This window comes from Camelus ferus, chromosome 21 (assembly GCF_009834535.1).
Source record: "Camelus ferus isolate YT-003-E chromosome 21, BCGSAC_Cfer_1.0, whole genome shotgun sequence".
Lineage (NCBI taxonomy): Eukaryota > Metazoa > Chordata > Mammalia > Artiodactyla > Camelidae > Camelus > Camelus ferus.
Genome location: NC_045716.1, coordinates 27,200,632 through 27,218,608, shown reverse-complemented (window position 1 = coordinate 27,218,608; position 17,977 = coordinate 27,200,632). Strand labels below are relative to the sequence as shown.

General features: G+C 51.3%; 1 long non-coding RNA gene across 1 annotated transcript in view; it reads left to right on the top strand.

Annotated features, from left to right (window-relative positions):
• Positions 1-7,145, top strand: part of LOC116658778 — a 91,180-nt gene extending 84,035 nt beyond the window's left edge. Inside the window, exon 5 of the long non-coding RNA XR_004314081.1 lies at positions 6,934-7,145. This is a non-coding gene — a long non-coding RNA (uncharacterized LOC116658778). The remainder of the gene's footprint in view (positions 1-6,933) is intronic.
• Positions 7,146-17,977: the final 10,832 nt, after the last annotated feature.

Below are 17,977 nucleotides of genomic sequence, written 5' to 3'. Positions count from 1 at the left end.
ACTGTTCAACGTCTTGAGATTGCTTCTCAAATACCATGTAAAGCACAGATAATTTTAGCAAGAACTAATACCGTATTAGCCGTTAGCAACACAAAATCAAGAAGGCACACACACGCACGCAAACTCGGCCATCCTCAGGCAGGGTCTGTCTTCTCTGAGGTTTTCATTAAGCTCATTTTGTCCTCTGCTAGCAAACAGATACCGGAAGCTGTCTGAGGACTCAGAGAGCCCTTAAAAGACAAGGGTGCTCACCAGAGGTTCTGTCTGCCCCCTGAGGACCCAGCCCCTTACATTTGGGCAGAGCCACGCGGTAGTGCTGGCGGTGGGTGGGAGGGATGCATCACTTCTGGTGTGGGGCTCAGGAGAGGCGGGAGCACCCGTCACTTCCTGTTTGAGGCTCAGGAGAGAAGGGAGAATTGCATCACTTCCAGTGTGGGGTTCAAGAGAGGCAGGAGAGTTGCGTCACTTCCAGTGTGAGGCTCCAGAGTGCTGTTCCATGACCCTCCTGGTGTCCTTTCCCCACCTCGGTGACCGCAGAGACTTTGTGATGAGGTGGCAGAGCCAAAACTCCCCACACAAAGGACTGGACCCACCGCAGACTCTGTGTAGGTGAGAAATAGGTCTTGGTTGTGCAGAGCCACTGCAACTGGGGGCTACTTGTCACCCAGCACAGCTGGTCTATCTTGACTCATACATGGAGGAGATTCCTTTCTCTTGATGAACTTTTTAGTGACGCAGGGAAATAGCAGCTTGGTTTTCCTCCTGGAAAATGGCGTGGCCTCTCACTGCAGGAAGCAGCTTTTAAAAGGAGGCACTCCAGGTGTGAAGGCAGTGGCTTTAGGTGTCTGAAGATCCAGACTCAAAAATTATACTGTGGAGCTTGTACCACATTCTGTGGGTCAAAGGATGAAACAAAACCCCTCTTTCCCTGTGGGACCCCAGGCATTGTTAACTTTAGGTCTGTATGTAGCCTTGGCCTCCTATGTCCTACTGCCCTGCTCCTGCTTAGCAGAGCCCCTCCCTGGCATTACCTGGACTGGTCACTTTCCACCATGAGAAAGGACATGTCTGTCCCAAGGCTCTCTTGGTTTTGCCTTCAGTCTGGCTGGTATCCCCCGCCCACTGCCACTATTAACATGCCTCTTAAAATTGTTACTCATGTAGTCTTTGTACCATGATAGGCCAGTTTAGCTATAGATTCCATAAGTTTATTTCTCTTCTTTTTCTCTCTTTTATTCTTGGGAAAAAAAAAAAAAACTTGACCTTGAAAACTCAAAGCACTTCACCAGTATTGACAGTTTGTCTCCATCAACCAGTTAGCATTGGGACAACATTCCCAGGGGAATGCGAAATTGAGTGTATAAAGTGGTTAAACTAAACCGTGAGCCTGGGAGCCAGCCCTCGGGGGCCTCTTCTCAGCGCTGTGGGTCTGTGTGGTCCTGGGGGACACCCGTCTGTGATCCCCCACCCCGTTTCCCAGCGGAAGTATAAATAACAACGTCCTTTCCTGCTTGAGGCTTTCCCCTCCCTGAAACTCAAATGTTGGGCTAAAAATATTTGGTCAAATGTGAAAATAAAACCATAGAAGGTCACAGCCACACGAGATTCTCTCTTCCTCCGTGCGTGCATTGCAGAGTCCCTGGAGCAGTGACTGATGGCTGGAGACCAGGGTTCTAATCCAGCCTGGGCTCTGCACAAGTCACATGACCTCACTGGGTCCCAATTTCGTGTAAGCAGAGAGAAGAATGCTGACCCAGATTAGCGGTTCTCAACCCTGGTGGCACTCAGAGTCATCTGGGAGGATGTTTTAAAATGCTGGTGCCCACACCCCGCCACGGACCCATTACATCCAAACTTCTGGGTACAGGGCCTGGGTCTTGGACTTTTTAAAAGTTCCTTAAGTGATTCCCAGTGTGCAGTGAGGATTAAAGACCTTTGAGTTGGGTTCATGGTTTTAAAACTGTTTTCAATCAGAGATTCACGTCTTTAAACAAAACTTACACTAGAGGCCCCGTGAGTGGGGCAAGTGCACGTGCAGCGGTTCGGTGGGGGCAGGAGAGAGGCCCAAGGTTCCGCCCGCTCAGCCTCTGGTCCCCTCGCCTCCCAGCCCTGGAACCTGCCGTGGGGGCCCATGGGATTCTTGGAAGCCCTTCCAAGCCCTGGAACCCAGGAGGGCTGCTAAACACAGGTTAAAAACTGCTGGAGATTCCGCGACCTCCGAGACTGATGTTTAAAGAACTAAACTTCTGAATCACGTGAGAACAGTCCACATCTGGAGTGCTATCTGGATCATAAATATCCTCCCTCCCAAATCTACGTGCTTGATGAAACCCAGTTTCCGCCCTGTTTCGTGTCTGGTTGTGGAACCAGGGACCAAACTGGCCAACAGTGAGGACATTCCTCCAGCTGCTGACTCCCCTGGTGCTGTCACCGGCCACTGGGCTGCCCCAGGACCATTTCTCCCAGAGGCCAAGGGGAAGGAGTCCGCAGGGCTCTTAGTCTGCCTGGCGGTGGGGTAGGAATGGCTTCATCAGAAAGACCCCTGGAACCAAGCAGCTGGCGCTTTGCAGGGGAGTTTGTTTGTGTTACACAGGAAGTGCAGGGAACCCATTTTTCAGACTCAATGGTGATCACTTTTGTCAATATCAGACCCCAATCAGGAAGTCCCAGGTCTACCCCCAAAGTGTTTAAAACAAACTTCCCTTCACTGTACAAGATCAGAAAACACAAAGGTGCCAAATACAGCCCTGAAGGAGCAGGGCCAGAGTCTCTCCTGGGTGAATGTCAAGTAGCACGTGGAGGAGTAAGACATGGAGCCCTTCCTCGGACGACAAGAAAAGTCAGACGGGTGACGCTCTTGAGGCATCTGTCCCGCTGGCAACATTTCAGTGGCCACAAAAAAACTCAGTAATCAAGGTTAAACGTATTTTAATACAGCATTTTTTTTAAAAATCAAAATGAATACCAACTATTCCATGAAAAATGAAGTATCAGCAGTTTACAAGGAAGCTCAGTACTCCCGATTGTTCTTGTTGCCATGGGCGCCGCTGTCAGTAGCGCAGCTCCGCTTGGTACTGACAGTCCTTTGGAAGGAAGCAGAGAGAGCCCCACTTGGCCCATGACTAGTGACGATTCCACTGAAAGGGAACCAAAGCCGTGTCACTGTCCTCACCTGCGCTGCCACCAGCCATCACTGTCATCGTCACCCGAGAGTTATGACAACTGAGGACTTGCCATAATCTAAACATTTAGCCAGTATCATCTGCACTAACTTTTCACAACCATCCTGAGAAGAAGAAATTTATGACCATTTTACAGATAAGGAAACTGAGGCCTCAAGAGGAAAGCAATTTACCTAAGTGTGAGAGATGGAAATGTGGAGCCATCTGCAGAAAACCCTCTGCAGAACCCAGCCTGGGGAGAAGCCTCCAGGCCAGACAAGAAGAGAGTCATCCTGGCCAAGGTTTTCCCCAGTTCCTCAGCCAGGAGTAACTGGACATTAACACCCACAAGGCCCCTGCGCAGCACTGATAGTCGTCGTTCTTAACTGTGCTCACCGTAACTTTGTAGGAAACAGGATACAGTGTCTACACTGTGAGGCACTGGGGCAGAGCCCTTCGGCTTTGCAAGTCAGCTTGCTCTGCTGTGAAACCAGAGGCAGGCCTGACTGATCTCTGAGCATCTCAGGACCTTAAGGAGTCGATTCCCCAGCCATCCACCTCATCTATGGCCGCTCCTGGCCTCGTGGGGCAAGTCCCCACCTCCGGCTGTGAGGTTGCACCTGGAATTATCTGGGCCTTTCCCGGGAAGGGATGCGATGGCCCCGAGGCTGAGGAGAAGACTGTCAGCTTCGTCTTTAGTCTCTCATAACTTTTAGGCAAGCTTTATAAAGCTTCGCGGTGGAGGAGCCCTCCCTGCCCTGACCATCGCAGCCTCGACTCTGGGGGGCCTGCCAGGCAGGCAGCCCCCTTGCCAAACGTTGATTCAAGAGGGTGTTTCTGACGCAAGTTCCTGCACGATCCGTTTGTTTCAAGCGCAGCTGCAGAGCCGCCCTGCATACCCCTCTTGTCTGCTCCTCCAGCAGAGACCCGATGACACGGAAGACACAGGAGTGACAGGGAGAGGAACAGAAGGCCGTGCTCGGCCCAGGGGCCCCTGTCGTCGAGAAGACAAAGGAGCAAAGTCTCAGGAAGAGAGGGGCTGTCTGCCACAGCGGGAGGGGGGTTTCTCCGCCCTCAGCTCCTTCCCAAACCCACTTTATTTTATTGTTCGAAGAATTTCCAGGAGTCTGGTTAACAGGCCTGATGCCTTATATAGCTTGGATATATACAAAAGCAAATGGTCTTAAAATGAACAGAAACAGTGAATGTTACTTAGCATAGAGTCCAAGTCTCAGGTAGCTGAGCTCTGTGTTTGTCCAACGTGTTTCAGCTGCAAGTATCGGAATCAGCCTGGATGGTTCAGGGCAGTGTGACGGACTGTGTGGGTGACAGTGCGTGCTCTTAGCAGCGTCTGCGTTCTTCCTTCCTCCTGGGCACATGGCAGACTGCATTTTCTAGAAGCCTTGCAGTTGGAAGCCGTCAATGGTTTATGGGAAGGGGGGATGCATCCCCTCCCCGCAGTTATCCATTCCTCCTCAGCACTGCCCTTCCCTCCGGGGACCCAGAGGGGCCAGAGCCACAGGAATCAATCTTTTCTCACAATCTGCCCAGCAATCTTCAGCAACCTCAGGGCTCAATTCAACTGTCATCTCCTCCTTGAAGCCCTCCCTGATCCTCCAGGGAGGAGAAGCCACTCCCACAAGTCTATGCACCGGGACTCATGCACCTGTGGCCACCTTTGCAAATTACCACCAACTGGTCAGCTTAAAACAAGAGAAATATACTCCCTCCTGGTTCAGGAGACCAGAAGTATAAAATCAAGGTGTCAGCAGGGCCACACTCTCCCTGAAGACTCAGAGGGAGAATTCCTCCCACGCCTTTGTCTCAGCTCCCCATGTTGCTGGCGTCCTTGGCGGCCCCTTGGCTCGTAGACTCATCATTTCAGCCTCTGCCTCCATAGTCCCACCACCTTTTCCCAGTGCGTCTGCCTCTGTATGTCCTTTCTGTCTCTTATACAGACACTCTCGTGGAACTTACAGCCACCCTAATCCGGGACGATCTCATCTCAATTCTTAACTTAAACACACCTGCAAAGATGTTATTTCCAAATAAATCACATCTTCACTTATTTGTTCATATTCTAGAAGAACGTGGATTAGGGTGGGGGGACACTGTCTTACCCACTGCACATCCCTTTGATTGCAGTGCTCATTTGTGACTATTGTGCATCTGCCTCAGGTGACAACCACATCCCTGAGAGGCAGGCTGTCCCATCCTCACTCTGTGTCCACACTGTCTTGCTCGGAGCTCTGTGGACCGAAGCTCCAGGCAGACGCCTGTGAACTGAGTGACGGATGAGCGATCAGAGTCCCTTCGCAGGTGTCGTCCTGCAAGCCTCCCGGTGACGACCTCTTCTGTCTCGGGGGCCTGCCCATTCACCTAAACAGCCTGCTGAGTTCTCCCATCCTAAGGGGCCTGGGAGGAACCAAGAGCAGAGGGAGAACGTTAAGTTGTTTAATGGCCATTCAGCGTCCTTTCCTTTTGTGGGGTTCCAGAAACTCTCCAAGCCAACTGCCAGGGTGATTTAGGAAGTCTCAGGAACGCGAGGCTCTGTGGCGAAGAGCCTGGTGGGAAAGGCTGGCTCTGTGCTTCTCTGTGTGGGCTGTGCGGGCCTGCTGTGAGCATTTTCCAGGAAGAGATGGAGAGCAAAAGTTGGGTGACTTTTTATGAGTGTTTGTTCCAGCTGTTGGTTGGCGATTTGGTTTTTGGTGCATCTGGGGCCAGGCAGCAAGGCCTCGGAATCCCAACCTGCTTTGCAACCTGTTTTACAGCTAATTACCAAGAAATGACGTGGCCTGTGGGTTGGGTAATCCCTCCAAAACCCGAATGTCCCCCAGAGCGACGAATCCCCCACCTGTTGGCTCTTGGAGTCACCTGGGTTCCGAGGACCTCTGTGAGCCCACACCCCGAGGTCTGCGGGTCTTTCTGGGGCTCTCCAGAGATGCCTAAATGGGGCTGCCCCCCAGGCCTCCCTGTTCTGCTTCTCCGGTCCCCTTGCTGATGCCAGTTTGCTGCCCAGACCTGTCTCCTGGGTTCCCGAGGCCGAGCAGCCCTCGAGAGCTGATGAGTTCACTCTGCTGTCCGCTGTGCAGAGCCGGGGCCCATTCCTCCAGCCTCCTGTGTCAGCCAGGGACCCAGGCTCCATCCATCCCATTGGGTCTCCAGTGTTTGGTCCCTGTCTCCTGGTAGCTGGGGAACAAGAGGAAGTGGCAGGAAGGCGATTCCCTGAGAAGAAACAGTGCAGAAGCTGCCCAGTTCCTTCCACTCTGGTCGTCAAGTTGCAAGCTTGGCCTCAAGCCTCCACCTCACTTCCAGGGAGGCTCTATAGACAACAGGTTTCTCCTGTAGAGCACAGGAAACTATATTCAATATCTTGTAATAACGTCTAATGAAAAGGAATATGAAAGTGAATATACGCATGTGTGTATATGACTGAACGTGATGCTGTGCGCCAGAAATTGACACAACACTGTACGCTGACAATACTTCAATTGGAAAAAAAATGGGAGGCTGTAGATGGGTGGCCTTGGGCCTGATTACAACTCAGGGCACTTTGTTAATACAGGCCAACCTTGTTTTATTGCACTTTGCTTTACTGTGCTTCGCAGACATTGCACTTTTTTACAAATTGCAGGTTTGTGGCAATACTGTGTCAAGCAAGTCTGTTGGTGCCATCTTTCCAACAGTATGTGCTCGCTTGGTGTCTCTGTGTCACATTGTGGTAATTCTCACACTATTTCAGACTTTTTCATTATTTTTATTTTTGTTGCAGTGATCAGTGACCTTAGATGTTACTACTGTAATTGGGGCACTATGAAGCACACCCGCTTAGGTTACAAACCTAATCAGTAAGTGTCCTGTGTGTCCTGACTGCTCGACCAACCGGCCGTCCCCCCATCTCTGTCCTTCTCCTTGGGCCTCCCTGTTCCTTGAGACACAATGTTGAAATTAGGCCAATTAATGACCCTGCAATGGCCTCCTAGAGTTGAACATCTCTCACTTTAAATCAAAGGCTAGATCAAGTTTAGTGAGGAAGGCATATCAAAAGTCAAGACAGGCCAAAAACTAGGCCTCTCACCCGGGCGAGGCAGCCGAGCGCCTGCCGCCCAGGAGGAGTCCTCGAAGGGGGTAAGCGCTGCGCCGGCGGGCGCGCTGCAGGAAGGGGGTCCGAGGGGCCGGGACACAGCTCCCCCTTAAGCCGGCGCCCCGCCCAGCGCCGGGCCCCGCTCGCTCCGCTCCGGGAAGGCCGCGGGAGGGGAGGCCGCCGCAGACGGGCGTGGGGCTGCCGGCGCCCGCCTCCCGAGGCGGCAGGGAGGCCGCCGCCCCGACGCGCGGCCGAGGCTCCGGCGCCGAGCCCGCTCGGCTCGTCCGCTAAGGGGCTGGGGCAGCACAGCACCCACACCCACCCCCACCCCCACCGCAGGAAGACGCCCCCGGGGCTCCGGCGACAAGAGGAGGGGTCGGGGCCTGGCTTCGGAGCGCCCCGGGCCAGGCGGCCCTCCCGCTGGCGCTGCCGCCGCCGGTGACCGGAAGCTGAAGCCAGTGTCCGCGGACCCTTCCGAGACCCCCAGGGCCCTGAAGAAGGGCGCTGAATCTACCCTGCCTGTGCCCCAGAAATGGACCCACGAAGCCTGGACGACAGCGCGTCTGTTTACAACATGGTTTAGTGCAAGGTTTTGGTTCCACTGTTGAGACCCGAGGCTCAAATAAAAGAGATCTTTTCAAAATATTACTGCTCACTGACAACACGCCTGGTCACCCAGGAGCTGATGGAGACGTACGAGGCTCATGCTGTTTTCATGCCTGCGACACAGCAGCCCCGCAGCGCCCAGGGATCGGGGAGCGGCTCTGCCTTTCCTGTCTTATCACTTAAGGGACACACCTCGTGAGGCTGCAGCTGCCACAGCCAGTGATCCCTCTGATGGATCTGGACAAAGTAAATCGAAAGCCCCTGGAAGAGGATTCACCGTTCTAGATGACATTAAGAACATTTGTGATTATGGGAAAAAGTCCAATTATCTACAAAGGAATCTGGAAGTTGACTCCAACCCTCATGGATAACTTTGAGGGGTTGAAGACTTCAGCGGAGGAAGTAGCTGCAGATGTGCTAGAAATAGCAAGAGAAGTAGAATTTTAAGTGGAGCCTGAGGATGTGACGGAATTGCTGCCATCTCTCGATAAAACGTTACTGTGCCAGGCGTTGCTTCTTATAGATGAACAGAAAAAGTGGTTTCTTGAGATGGAACGTACTCCTGGTGAAGAGTCTGTGAAGACTGCTGAAATGACAACAAAGGATGTAGAACATTACATCAACTTAGTTGATAAAGCAGGGTTTGAAAGGACTGACTCCAGTTTTGAAAGTTCAACTGTGGGTAAAATGCTACCAAAGAGCACCACATGGAACAGAGAACCGTTTGTAAAAGGAAGAGATGATCAATGTGGCAAACATCACTTTGTCTGATTTTAAGAAATTGCCTCAGACACCACAGCCTTTAGCACCCAGCACCCTGATCAGTCAGCAGCCACCAACATCAAAGCCAGACCCTCCACCAGCAAAAAGGTTATGACTCTCTGAAGACCCAGATGATGAGTAGAATTTTTTAGCAATAAAGTACTTTTTTAATTGAGGTATGAACTTTTTTAAAAAACACAATGCTATTGCACACTTAATAGACCACAGTATAGTGTGAATGTAATTCTTAAGGTGCTCTGGGAAACCAAAAAATCCGTGTGACTCACTTCATTGCGACATTCGTTTTATCACAGTGGTCTGGAGTCAAACCTGTGATATCTCAGAGGCACGCCTGTAAAGGAAGAGAGGAAGAAGGATGCAGGAGGGCAGTTAGTATCAGACGACAACAGACCCACCTGCCCAGCGGCGGGTTCTGGTGGAGACCGGACACAGGGCAGCTGTGTGTCATGGGGCAGTGGGCCCGCCTCTCTCCAGCTCTGGAAGGGGAAGAGGACATCTATATCTGGTCCCCTTTTAGGAATCGCCAAAGAAAAGCCCAGAATTAGGTCAGAACAGATGATCTCGTGCACTATTGGAAGGTTACAGTTTGCGATATAATAGTTTGCAATACAATATACTATCCAATTTGGAAAGAGCTATCAAATTTTTTAATGCACAAATTATTTGACCCAGCCATTAAATTTCTAAGAGTTTTTCTACAGCTATGTTCACAATCAGAGGCAAAGACCTATGTAAAGTCACTCTCATGGCAGCATCATTTGTAATAGCCAAATGCTGAAAGTAACCCAAGTTTCCAGCAATATGGGACTGGCTCAATAAATTATAGTTTAATCCATAAAGTGGAATAGTATACAGCCATCAAAATGTAAATCATTTCAATGTGTACTGATACCAATCTTCAAGATTACGTTTAGGTATCATATACACACACATGCATGTATTATGTATGTAATTAAGGAGCCTGATAGAGAAGAGGGCAAATTGTGTATTTCCGCGTGTGTGATTGGACATGGAGGCAGGAACCCCAGGAACTGACGATGTTGGTGGGTCCCAGGTAGTGATACAGTCTGGAAGAGGAGGGAGAATTTCTTCAACTGTCTGCTCCTCTTTTGTACATGTTGATTTTTGTGGCCATGTGAATAAATCACTTCTTTTCATTTAGAAAGACAGACAAATAAATGAATAGATAAGTAACTGGGGTTTTAAAGATATATAGGGGGGAAACTTTCTGTTTCAACCGCCCCCCCCCACCCCTGCTGAAGGTGACTGAGCCCGTCCCCCACTGGTCTCCCACCAGGGCTTGTCCACCACCCGGCCAGAGGCCCCTGCGCCAGGACGGGTGCTCAGCTCTGGAAACCATCGTGGAGCTCTCCTGTTTACAAAACCTGAATTCAGCCGCCCAACGGAAAGTTCCCAGATCCCTGGGCAAGTTTCTTTCCCAGCAGCGATGTTACTGCTCTGCGGTTATAATTGCAGTGTTTACCGGGTCTCTACAGTCAAATTAGATCTGTTCTGTCCAGAAAACTGAGATTTCAAAGACTTGTCAGAACACAAAACACTCTGCATTGTGATTCCACGTGTGTTAAAAACAACAGCATCAACAACAAAAACAAACCAGAAAACAACGAAATAAAACACAAAAACTGGTGTATTTGGAATTCTGCATGCCGAGGTTCCCTAGTGGCTTGTTTTTAAGTGGTAGGATGCTGTTTTCTATCTTCTTCTTTTTGGTTATCTGTTCTTTTTAATTTCTCCGACACAAACAGATGGCAAGAAAAGTTCATAAGGAAATTTATTTTTTAACAGCTCTATTGAGATATAATTCACATACCAAAAATTCATCCATTTACGATGTACAGTTCAGTGGTTTTTAGTATATTCAGTGATACATGCAACCATCACCACAGTTGATTTTAGAACATTTTCATCACCCCCAAAAGCAACCCTGCCTCCTTAGCCGTCACTGCCCATTTCCCTGTAACCCCACGCAATCACGTATCTACTTTCTCTGTCTAAGCATTTGCCAGTTCTGGACATTTTCTATGATGGAATCGTGCACTGTGTGACCTTTTGTGTCCAGCTTCACTTAGCAAAATGCTTCCAAGTTTCATCTGTGTGTGGTGCAAATCAGAACTCCATGCCCTTTTTGTTGCCATACAATATTCTATTAAATTAGACTAACACTAAGTTTTTTAAAAATCTCAAAATTTTAACCGTTACAGTGAAGATAGCCATTTACCATAATGTATTCGCCCAGCACCCCTCGGCTTCCATAAATGTAGCACAACTCTGTGTGTTTCCCCAGATTCTCCACTTGTGGGCGTCACCATCCTGTTGGGACCCCCCCCCCCCCAATTCTCCCCTCTCTGTGAGGTCCACAGACATGGCCATGGCTTTGGCTATGGCTTCTGGTCCTGGCAAGTGGAGGGACCAGAAGAGAAAGGAATTCAGCCTGGGGAGAAAATATCTTTAATAGGAGTCGGACATTTGGGGGTCTTGCTCTCCACTGAACTCGCCCCTATGCTGTAGCTGTCAGTCTTTGGGAGGGAAGTGATGGCGGGAAAACAAGACAATGACTACGGCATGAAGGGCCATAGAAACAGCTGGGGCCAACAAGGCAGGGCAGTCAGGCAAGGGCAAGATGGGGAGAGATGTGTGCTGCCTCCTTTGAGAAGCTTTCCCTGACTGACTGTCCTTGCCCCAAGGGGTCTGGACAAATGGAAAGAGGAACCTGGACACTAAAAGAGGCTCAGAAACAAGCCGAGTCACTTGAGCTGTGTGGCCTTGGGCAACTTCCTGCCCCTCTCTGTGCCCCGGTCTCCCCATTTGTCAATCAGATGACCTTTCCCAAAGATGACCATGATGATATCTTCCACCCATCCTGCACGTCTCCCACATGACCCTCCTCCCAGAGAGAGGAGGGGCCGTGTCCCTCCCCTTGGGTCTGGGCGGGGTATGACTCAAGTTGTAGCCACCCGATGCGTCCAGGGGACACTGCTGACCTCTGAGGCTGGTCCTCAAGGCACTGCCCCTTCCACCCTGTTCTCTGGAGTGGTCACGCTTGGGTGCTGGGCCACCGTGTAAGACTTTCAACTGCCCCAAGGCTGCGCTCAGCGAGGAAGCCCCAGCCTTGGGAGGAGGACCCAGGAAGGGGCTCCGGCAAGACTTGGGGTCCTCCTAGCCCAGCCAGGAGCCTGTAGAGGGTTCCGCCCCCAGCCGCTGAGTCATCCCTGCCTCTGAGTGCTCTCAGCTGAAGCCCCGTGGTTCCAGAGCAGGATCAAGCCATCTCCATGTGCTCTGTCCAAACTCCTGCCCCACAGAGGCCATGCACCTAGGGAACCCTTGTTATTTGACACCACTGGGCCTGGGTGGTTTGTTCCATGTAATAGCAGCTCCACAGGGGGACGCCGGGCGGTTCAAACCACAGCTCAGGTGGAAAAGCCTGCTGTGCGGGGGCCTCACTGAGTCCTAGCTTCCTTCTCCTCCTCCCCCGAACCCTGTGCCTTCTGCTCTCCGAGTGACACCCGGACCTCAAGACTCAATGAACGTTAGTGAAAATTCTGGGCAAAACGTGTCCTGGCTCAGCTGGACTTGGGCATCTTAGAACCAAGAACCTATCCTGACTCATCTCTGTAGAGTAGAGCTGGCACATACTAGATCCTCAGTTAATATCTGATGAGTGAATGAGTGAATGAATGACTCTGTCATGCTGACTAGCACCACGCAGAAGGCAGAGACTGGACCGTGGTCACTTCTGTGACCCCCATGCCCTGCACACAGCAGGGTTCGAGTGATTCTGGTCCGTGACTCGGCCATTAATCACCATCATTTCTCTTAGAGTTTTGAACTTTTCCCCTCTCTGTTGGATTTTTTTTTTTTTTTTTTTTTTTTTTTTGCTAAAACCCTTTATTTTGTAAAGGATAACGTGGTAACAATCCAAGCCAACCCTGCACTGTCTGTTTAATCTTCTTTCCCCTAAATATTAGCTCAGTGGGAAAAGAAGCCTAACCTCTCTGTATATTTTTCCCTGTGTATACTTTTGGCCAGAAGGCTGGAAAAACCAGGACTAAAGCAAGATGCTTAAAGATTCTGAGAAAAGACGGGGAGAAAACGCCTGCCAGAGGACGGAAGAGGGGGTGTCGGGAGGGCAAGAGCAGATGTGACACGTCTTGTCTAGAAAGGCTCCGTCCGAGGCTTTGCCTGTCTCACGTGTGAGCAGTTCTCAATGACAAGCCACTTGCATCTCTGCGACCCCAAGGAGAGGACAGTTTCCATCTGGGCAGCTGCTAGGACCAGTCTTAGCCAGGCTGAGGGTGCCCTTCACAGAGCCCGAAAAATGCAAGCTGGACCCTGGGTTCTGAATCTTGCTCCAGAGGAGCGAGGGGCTGGACCGTGCTGGTGGATGCTCAGCTTGTCCATGCGCTGAGGTCACTGACCAGTGCGCTCGAACTGGGTGAAGTTTATCGTCAGTAAGTTACACTTCAGTAAAGCTGTTAAAAAAGTAAAACATGCTCATTGGAAAAACCATACATACATATATACACCTACATGTATGTGAGTGTGGCTATATATACACATACATGCAGGGGGTGTATTACACACCTGCACACACATCTGTGTACATATATACACATAGGCACATGTATATTACATGTACATATCTACACAGATATACCTACATATGCACATGCGTCATATATACACATAGATAGATATGTGCATACAATTAACGTATAAAGAAGAAGGTCCTTTCTAAGGGAGAGAGCCCCGACTGAGACCTGGATCTGCACTGCTGTGCGGTGGCCCTGATGAGCAGACACGTTCCCCCTCTGGGCCACAGCTGTCAAGCTCTCCCTTTTCTCAGCAGCCAGAGTGATCCTTTGAAAACGTCAGTCCTCTGGGCAGAGCCTTCCAACAGTGTCCCATGTCTGTCAGAGTAGAAGCCGCAGTTCTCATGATGACCTTCACAAGTCCTGCCAAGGCCTTGGAAGGTGCTGTCCAGTGGAACTTTCTGCAAGGATGGGAGATTCTAGATCTGCACCAGGGCAGCCACCAGCCCATGTGGCTCCTGAGCACTTGAAATGTGGTCAGTGTGGCTGAGGAGTCGCTTTTTAGCTCGACTGTCCTTTAATTAACATAAATGAAAATATAAGGGGCCAAGCGAGACCAGAGTCTCCGGAACTGCCCAGTGCAGCTCTGGACCACCTGCCCCTCCAACCCCCCATTCACTCCTCTGAGCTCACCTCTCCTGCTCTCCCCTTGTTTCAGTGCTCCAGCCACATTGGATCCTCGCTGCTCTGACAGCTGTCCAGACATAGTCCTGCCCCAGGGCCTTTGCATCAGCTGTCCCCTCTGCAGCTTCCTTTTCGATGTTTCCTGCTCACTCTCTGTCTCCTCCCTTGGGAACATAAGCTCCGTGGAAACAGGGACCTCTGCCTGTTTGGTGTATTCATGCTTCCCAAGCTTCTAGAACAGTGCCTGGCACGGAGCAGGTGCCCCCAAAACATTTGTTGAATGGAAATTTGAGTGAAGACCCCTGCTCTGCTTTTGCTTGTGCAGAAGGATGGTCTGATCACTCACTGTGCCACATCCAGCCTCCCCTGGCTTGTCCTGGCTCACAGGGCCCAATTCCCTCATTCTCTCAAGTCCCAGTAGATGGAAGGCTTTGGACTGAGCCACCATGCCCAGGCAGCCTGGCTCTGCGAGACACACATGGACACTTCCACAGCTGACCCAACAGTGATAGGCTGGCAGGTGGGGGGAGCTCAGCCTGGAGTGGACAAGCCCCTGTTTGGGGGGTAGGTCCCTCCAGCCCCGATCCTCTAACCTTCCTCTCACCCATACTTGCTGGATGCTGGGCCCTTCTGCCTTAAGCGAGGAGCTGGGATGGGGAGCATGGGTCGTTGAGGGTCTTGGAGCCCATGTGCTCCCCCACCTGCCTTCCACAAGCCTCGTGGGTGGGAAGCCTGGGTTTGGATTCTCTCAGACACACGCAGCAAAGGCCCTCTGGGCCGTCCCCCATGGTGTGTGTCTCCGGGTCTGCAGGTCAGTCTATTTTCTCCCTTGAAAAAAAAAACCCCACCCTTTGAATCTCTCCATGAACCTGAGCATCCCCCAGGTATAGATGCGTCCTAGGCTCCGTCCCCTCTAGAAATTCTGCTTTGCTTGTCCTTTGCTCTGAAGCACTTTGTCCATGTAACGATCCCCAGATCTCCTGAAATCTGGGGAAGGCTGTTTGCTTCCTGGCTGATAGATCCCCGGGCCCAGCGCCCCCGCAGCTCTGACGAGTTTGTAAATGCCAGGGCCGCTCTGCTGGCTGGAGCGGCGCTTCAGACTCGGGGCCAAACTAAATCTTTAAATGGTAGAGAGGCATTTAGATTTCTCTTCTGCCCAGCTGACAGTGGGTTTACAGTTTATAATCTGGCCTTTGTAAAAGCATTTGTCAGCCTGGATATTTCATCCTAAGCCCGACCACCCAGGCGGAGGGACAGGCAGGAAGCGGCCCTTCATCCGCACCAGCAGTCAACTTGGAGGTTGGCTGCGGAATTACAGAATTCGGTCGCAAAGGGGGACTTTTTTGGCATTATCTACTCCGCAACTCGACGGCAAAAGCAGCCCTTGTTTATACAAAGCGATTCCTGAATGCTAAATTTGGAAATTCTACGTATTTCTCTAATCCACCAGGCCCTGGGCAGGATGGGCCTCCTCTAAGTCCCCGGCACTCCCCGGTCTCCAGCCGAACCTCCCAGCGCGACGGGGAAGGCCTCGGCGCTGAGGACCGGGCAGCCGGGGCCGCACCAGCACCGACCTGAGCGCTTCGGTCCGCCGGGGGTGCTCCGGGGCCGGCCGGCTGTTCAATAGTCAAGTGTCTGTGTGCACATGTCTATAATCCGGCTCCCTCCGGGCCGGCCAGCCCACTCTTCGGCAGAATCTCAGGGCTTCGGTCCATGGGAGTGGACCGGGGATGAGGGGGAGGTCTCTGCAAAGGGAGCAGGAATCGATAAGGAATCTCAGCAGCCCGTGCTGGCGTGACAGCGGGGAAGGAATGCGACATAATAAGGAGCACTCCCGTTTTATCTGTGTTGCCTGAAGACATTTTCAAGGGAGGAATTAACACCATTTCAGGCAACAGACGAAGGAGATGGAGTCGGAGATGGTTCATTTGCAGAGGATACTCCCCCTACCCCCACCCGCCAATCCTCTACCTGGGTGAAAACGCTGGAATTTGGCTCTGAGTCTTCCTGCTGCCCCTGCAACGTCTTATCACGCACCAGCCTCCTCCCGGAGGCTCCAGCCTCCCTTTAAGCAACGCCCTCTCCTGCTGCCAGGCCTTCCCCATCACAGCGCACACCTCCAGGGGTCTGCGCTCTACACTTCAGCGCCTGCAGGGAGTCCGGCCACCTGGTGAGGACACAGACGCAGAAAGCCAAGGAGCCTTCTGACTCCTGGCCTCCACATCTCCCCTTGCCCTGGAGCTGTGTTTTTGCCACCCCAAAATGGGTGCGTTCCAGGCCCCGGGACCTCTCTGGGGCCAGAAGGAAGAAGTCGCCCTGTGTTTGGAGCGTGGTTCCTGCTGCTGGGTGACTTGCCTTGTCTCTAGGGGGGAGTGTCTCCGAGGCAGAGCCTGAGACAGGGGTCTCACATGAGTGGATGAGCTGGGGGGCAACCCCAAGAATCAACAGCAGGGAGGGAGGGAGGGAGTCCAGGAGGGGACGCACCTGTGCAGGGCACCATGTCAAGCCAGCCACTCAGTGTCAGGCCACTGGAGCACAGCCCCTCCAGGGAGCTGCGGGGAAGAGCGTGGACATGCGCCCCAGAGTCAGCCACACCCAGGGGACAGTGAGCTGGGCGAGTCGCCCGCCAGCCCACTCACTCCAGTATCGCTGGGTGAGGGCTGCTCCCGTGGGGTGTCGCTCCCCGACGCTGACGGCCTTCTGCATGGGCAGAGCCCGCTCCTAGAGCCAGACAGAGCCCTAGGGCAAACGGCACAGGGGCAGTGAAACCACACTGGCATTTGCTAAAATGGCAAGAGTGAGGGTCACGGATGGACACAGAGAGCCTCGGGCCACTCACCTGGGTAGGAACGGAAATGGAACCCACACCCAGATGGTCACACATCCTTAGCCATCATGCCACAGCCCCGCCTGTCAGCCGTGAAGCCTGACTTGTTTGGCATAGACCCCTCCCCCTAAAACAGGCTTCTGTCCATGCCTTATCAGCTCAAACGAGCGCCCCGAAAGCTTCCCAGCTTCCTGCCAGGAACACACACTTTGTTTGAATAGATCTTCTGTGTACCGCGCTGCAGATACTCCAGAGGCTAATGTTACCCTTTAAGCAGCTATAACCAGATTCTGTTGGGCCTGTCTAAGTGATAAGCAGATTCAACAAGAGTTTATGCCAAAACATATTTTCTCCTCTAATAAATAAAATTAAGACACTGCTACATAGGACAGCTACGGAGACTAGCTTTTACTATCTGACTATGTAGATACTGGCTTGAGCTGAGCACTTACTCAGGTAGATGTGTGTGGAATAGCTCCTGATCTAGAATGCTGATGACCGAATGCAGTTGTTTCTCTAAAAACAGACAACCTAACCTAGAATAGAGGTAGAATCAACTAGTCTCACCAGTAACAATATTACAAATCTGAGGGCAGGTAGAGGAGTGGGCACCAAAGTTGTTCAAACTCACTTATCCAGTGGAGTAGGACGTGGTCACACTGCTGTGTTTTTACAGATATTTACAGATTATTTTACTTTTTTTTCAAGAGACAGAATATTCCTCTTAATCAGAGAATCAACTTAGCTCACTGACTTTGCTGAATGTTAAATTGAGCTGGCATGAAATCTAGAGATATTTAATATAGTGGTTTCTCAAAATTTTCATTTAACAGCGGTTATTCCTATGAAGTCTTATGCAGAACTTCAATATATGAAACAGATAAACATGAAGTTATTTTAATAGAAACGGGGTAAGAGGTTCTATTTGAAACCTCTGTTTCCTATCCCCACCCCCATAGTGTTTGCTCATGCACCTCCCTGCAACCCTAAGGACTGGAAAAAAAAAAAAAAAAACAGCATGAAGAACACTAATTAAGATCAAATCCTGCACCTGGAATATGAGAAAACTAAGGCCAAGCAATATCATTTGTGTAACATAACAGAGAAAGTCTGAAGACAGACGCAAATCAGAACTCAGCTCCCTTAACTCTGGGCTGCCCTCTACAGCCGTTGATAAATCAGGATAATCAGGAGAGATTCCAGAAGGGCCCTGCCTTAGCAGTCAGGCTAATGGGACCCTAGAGTAAGAGCTACTCTAGACCTTTTCTAACAAAGATTAAAA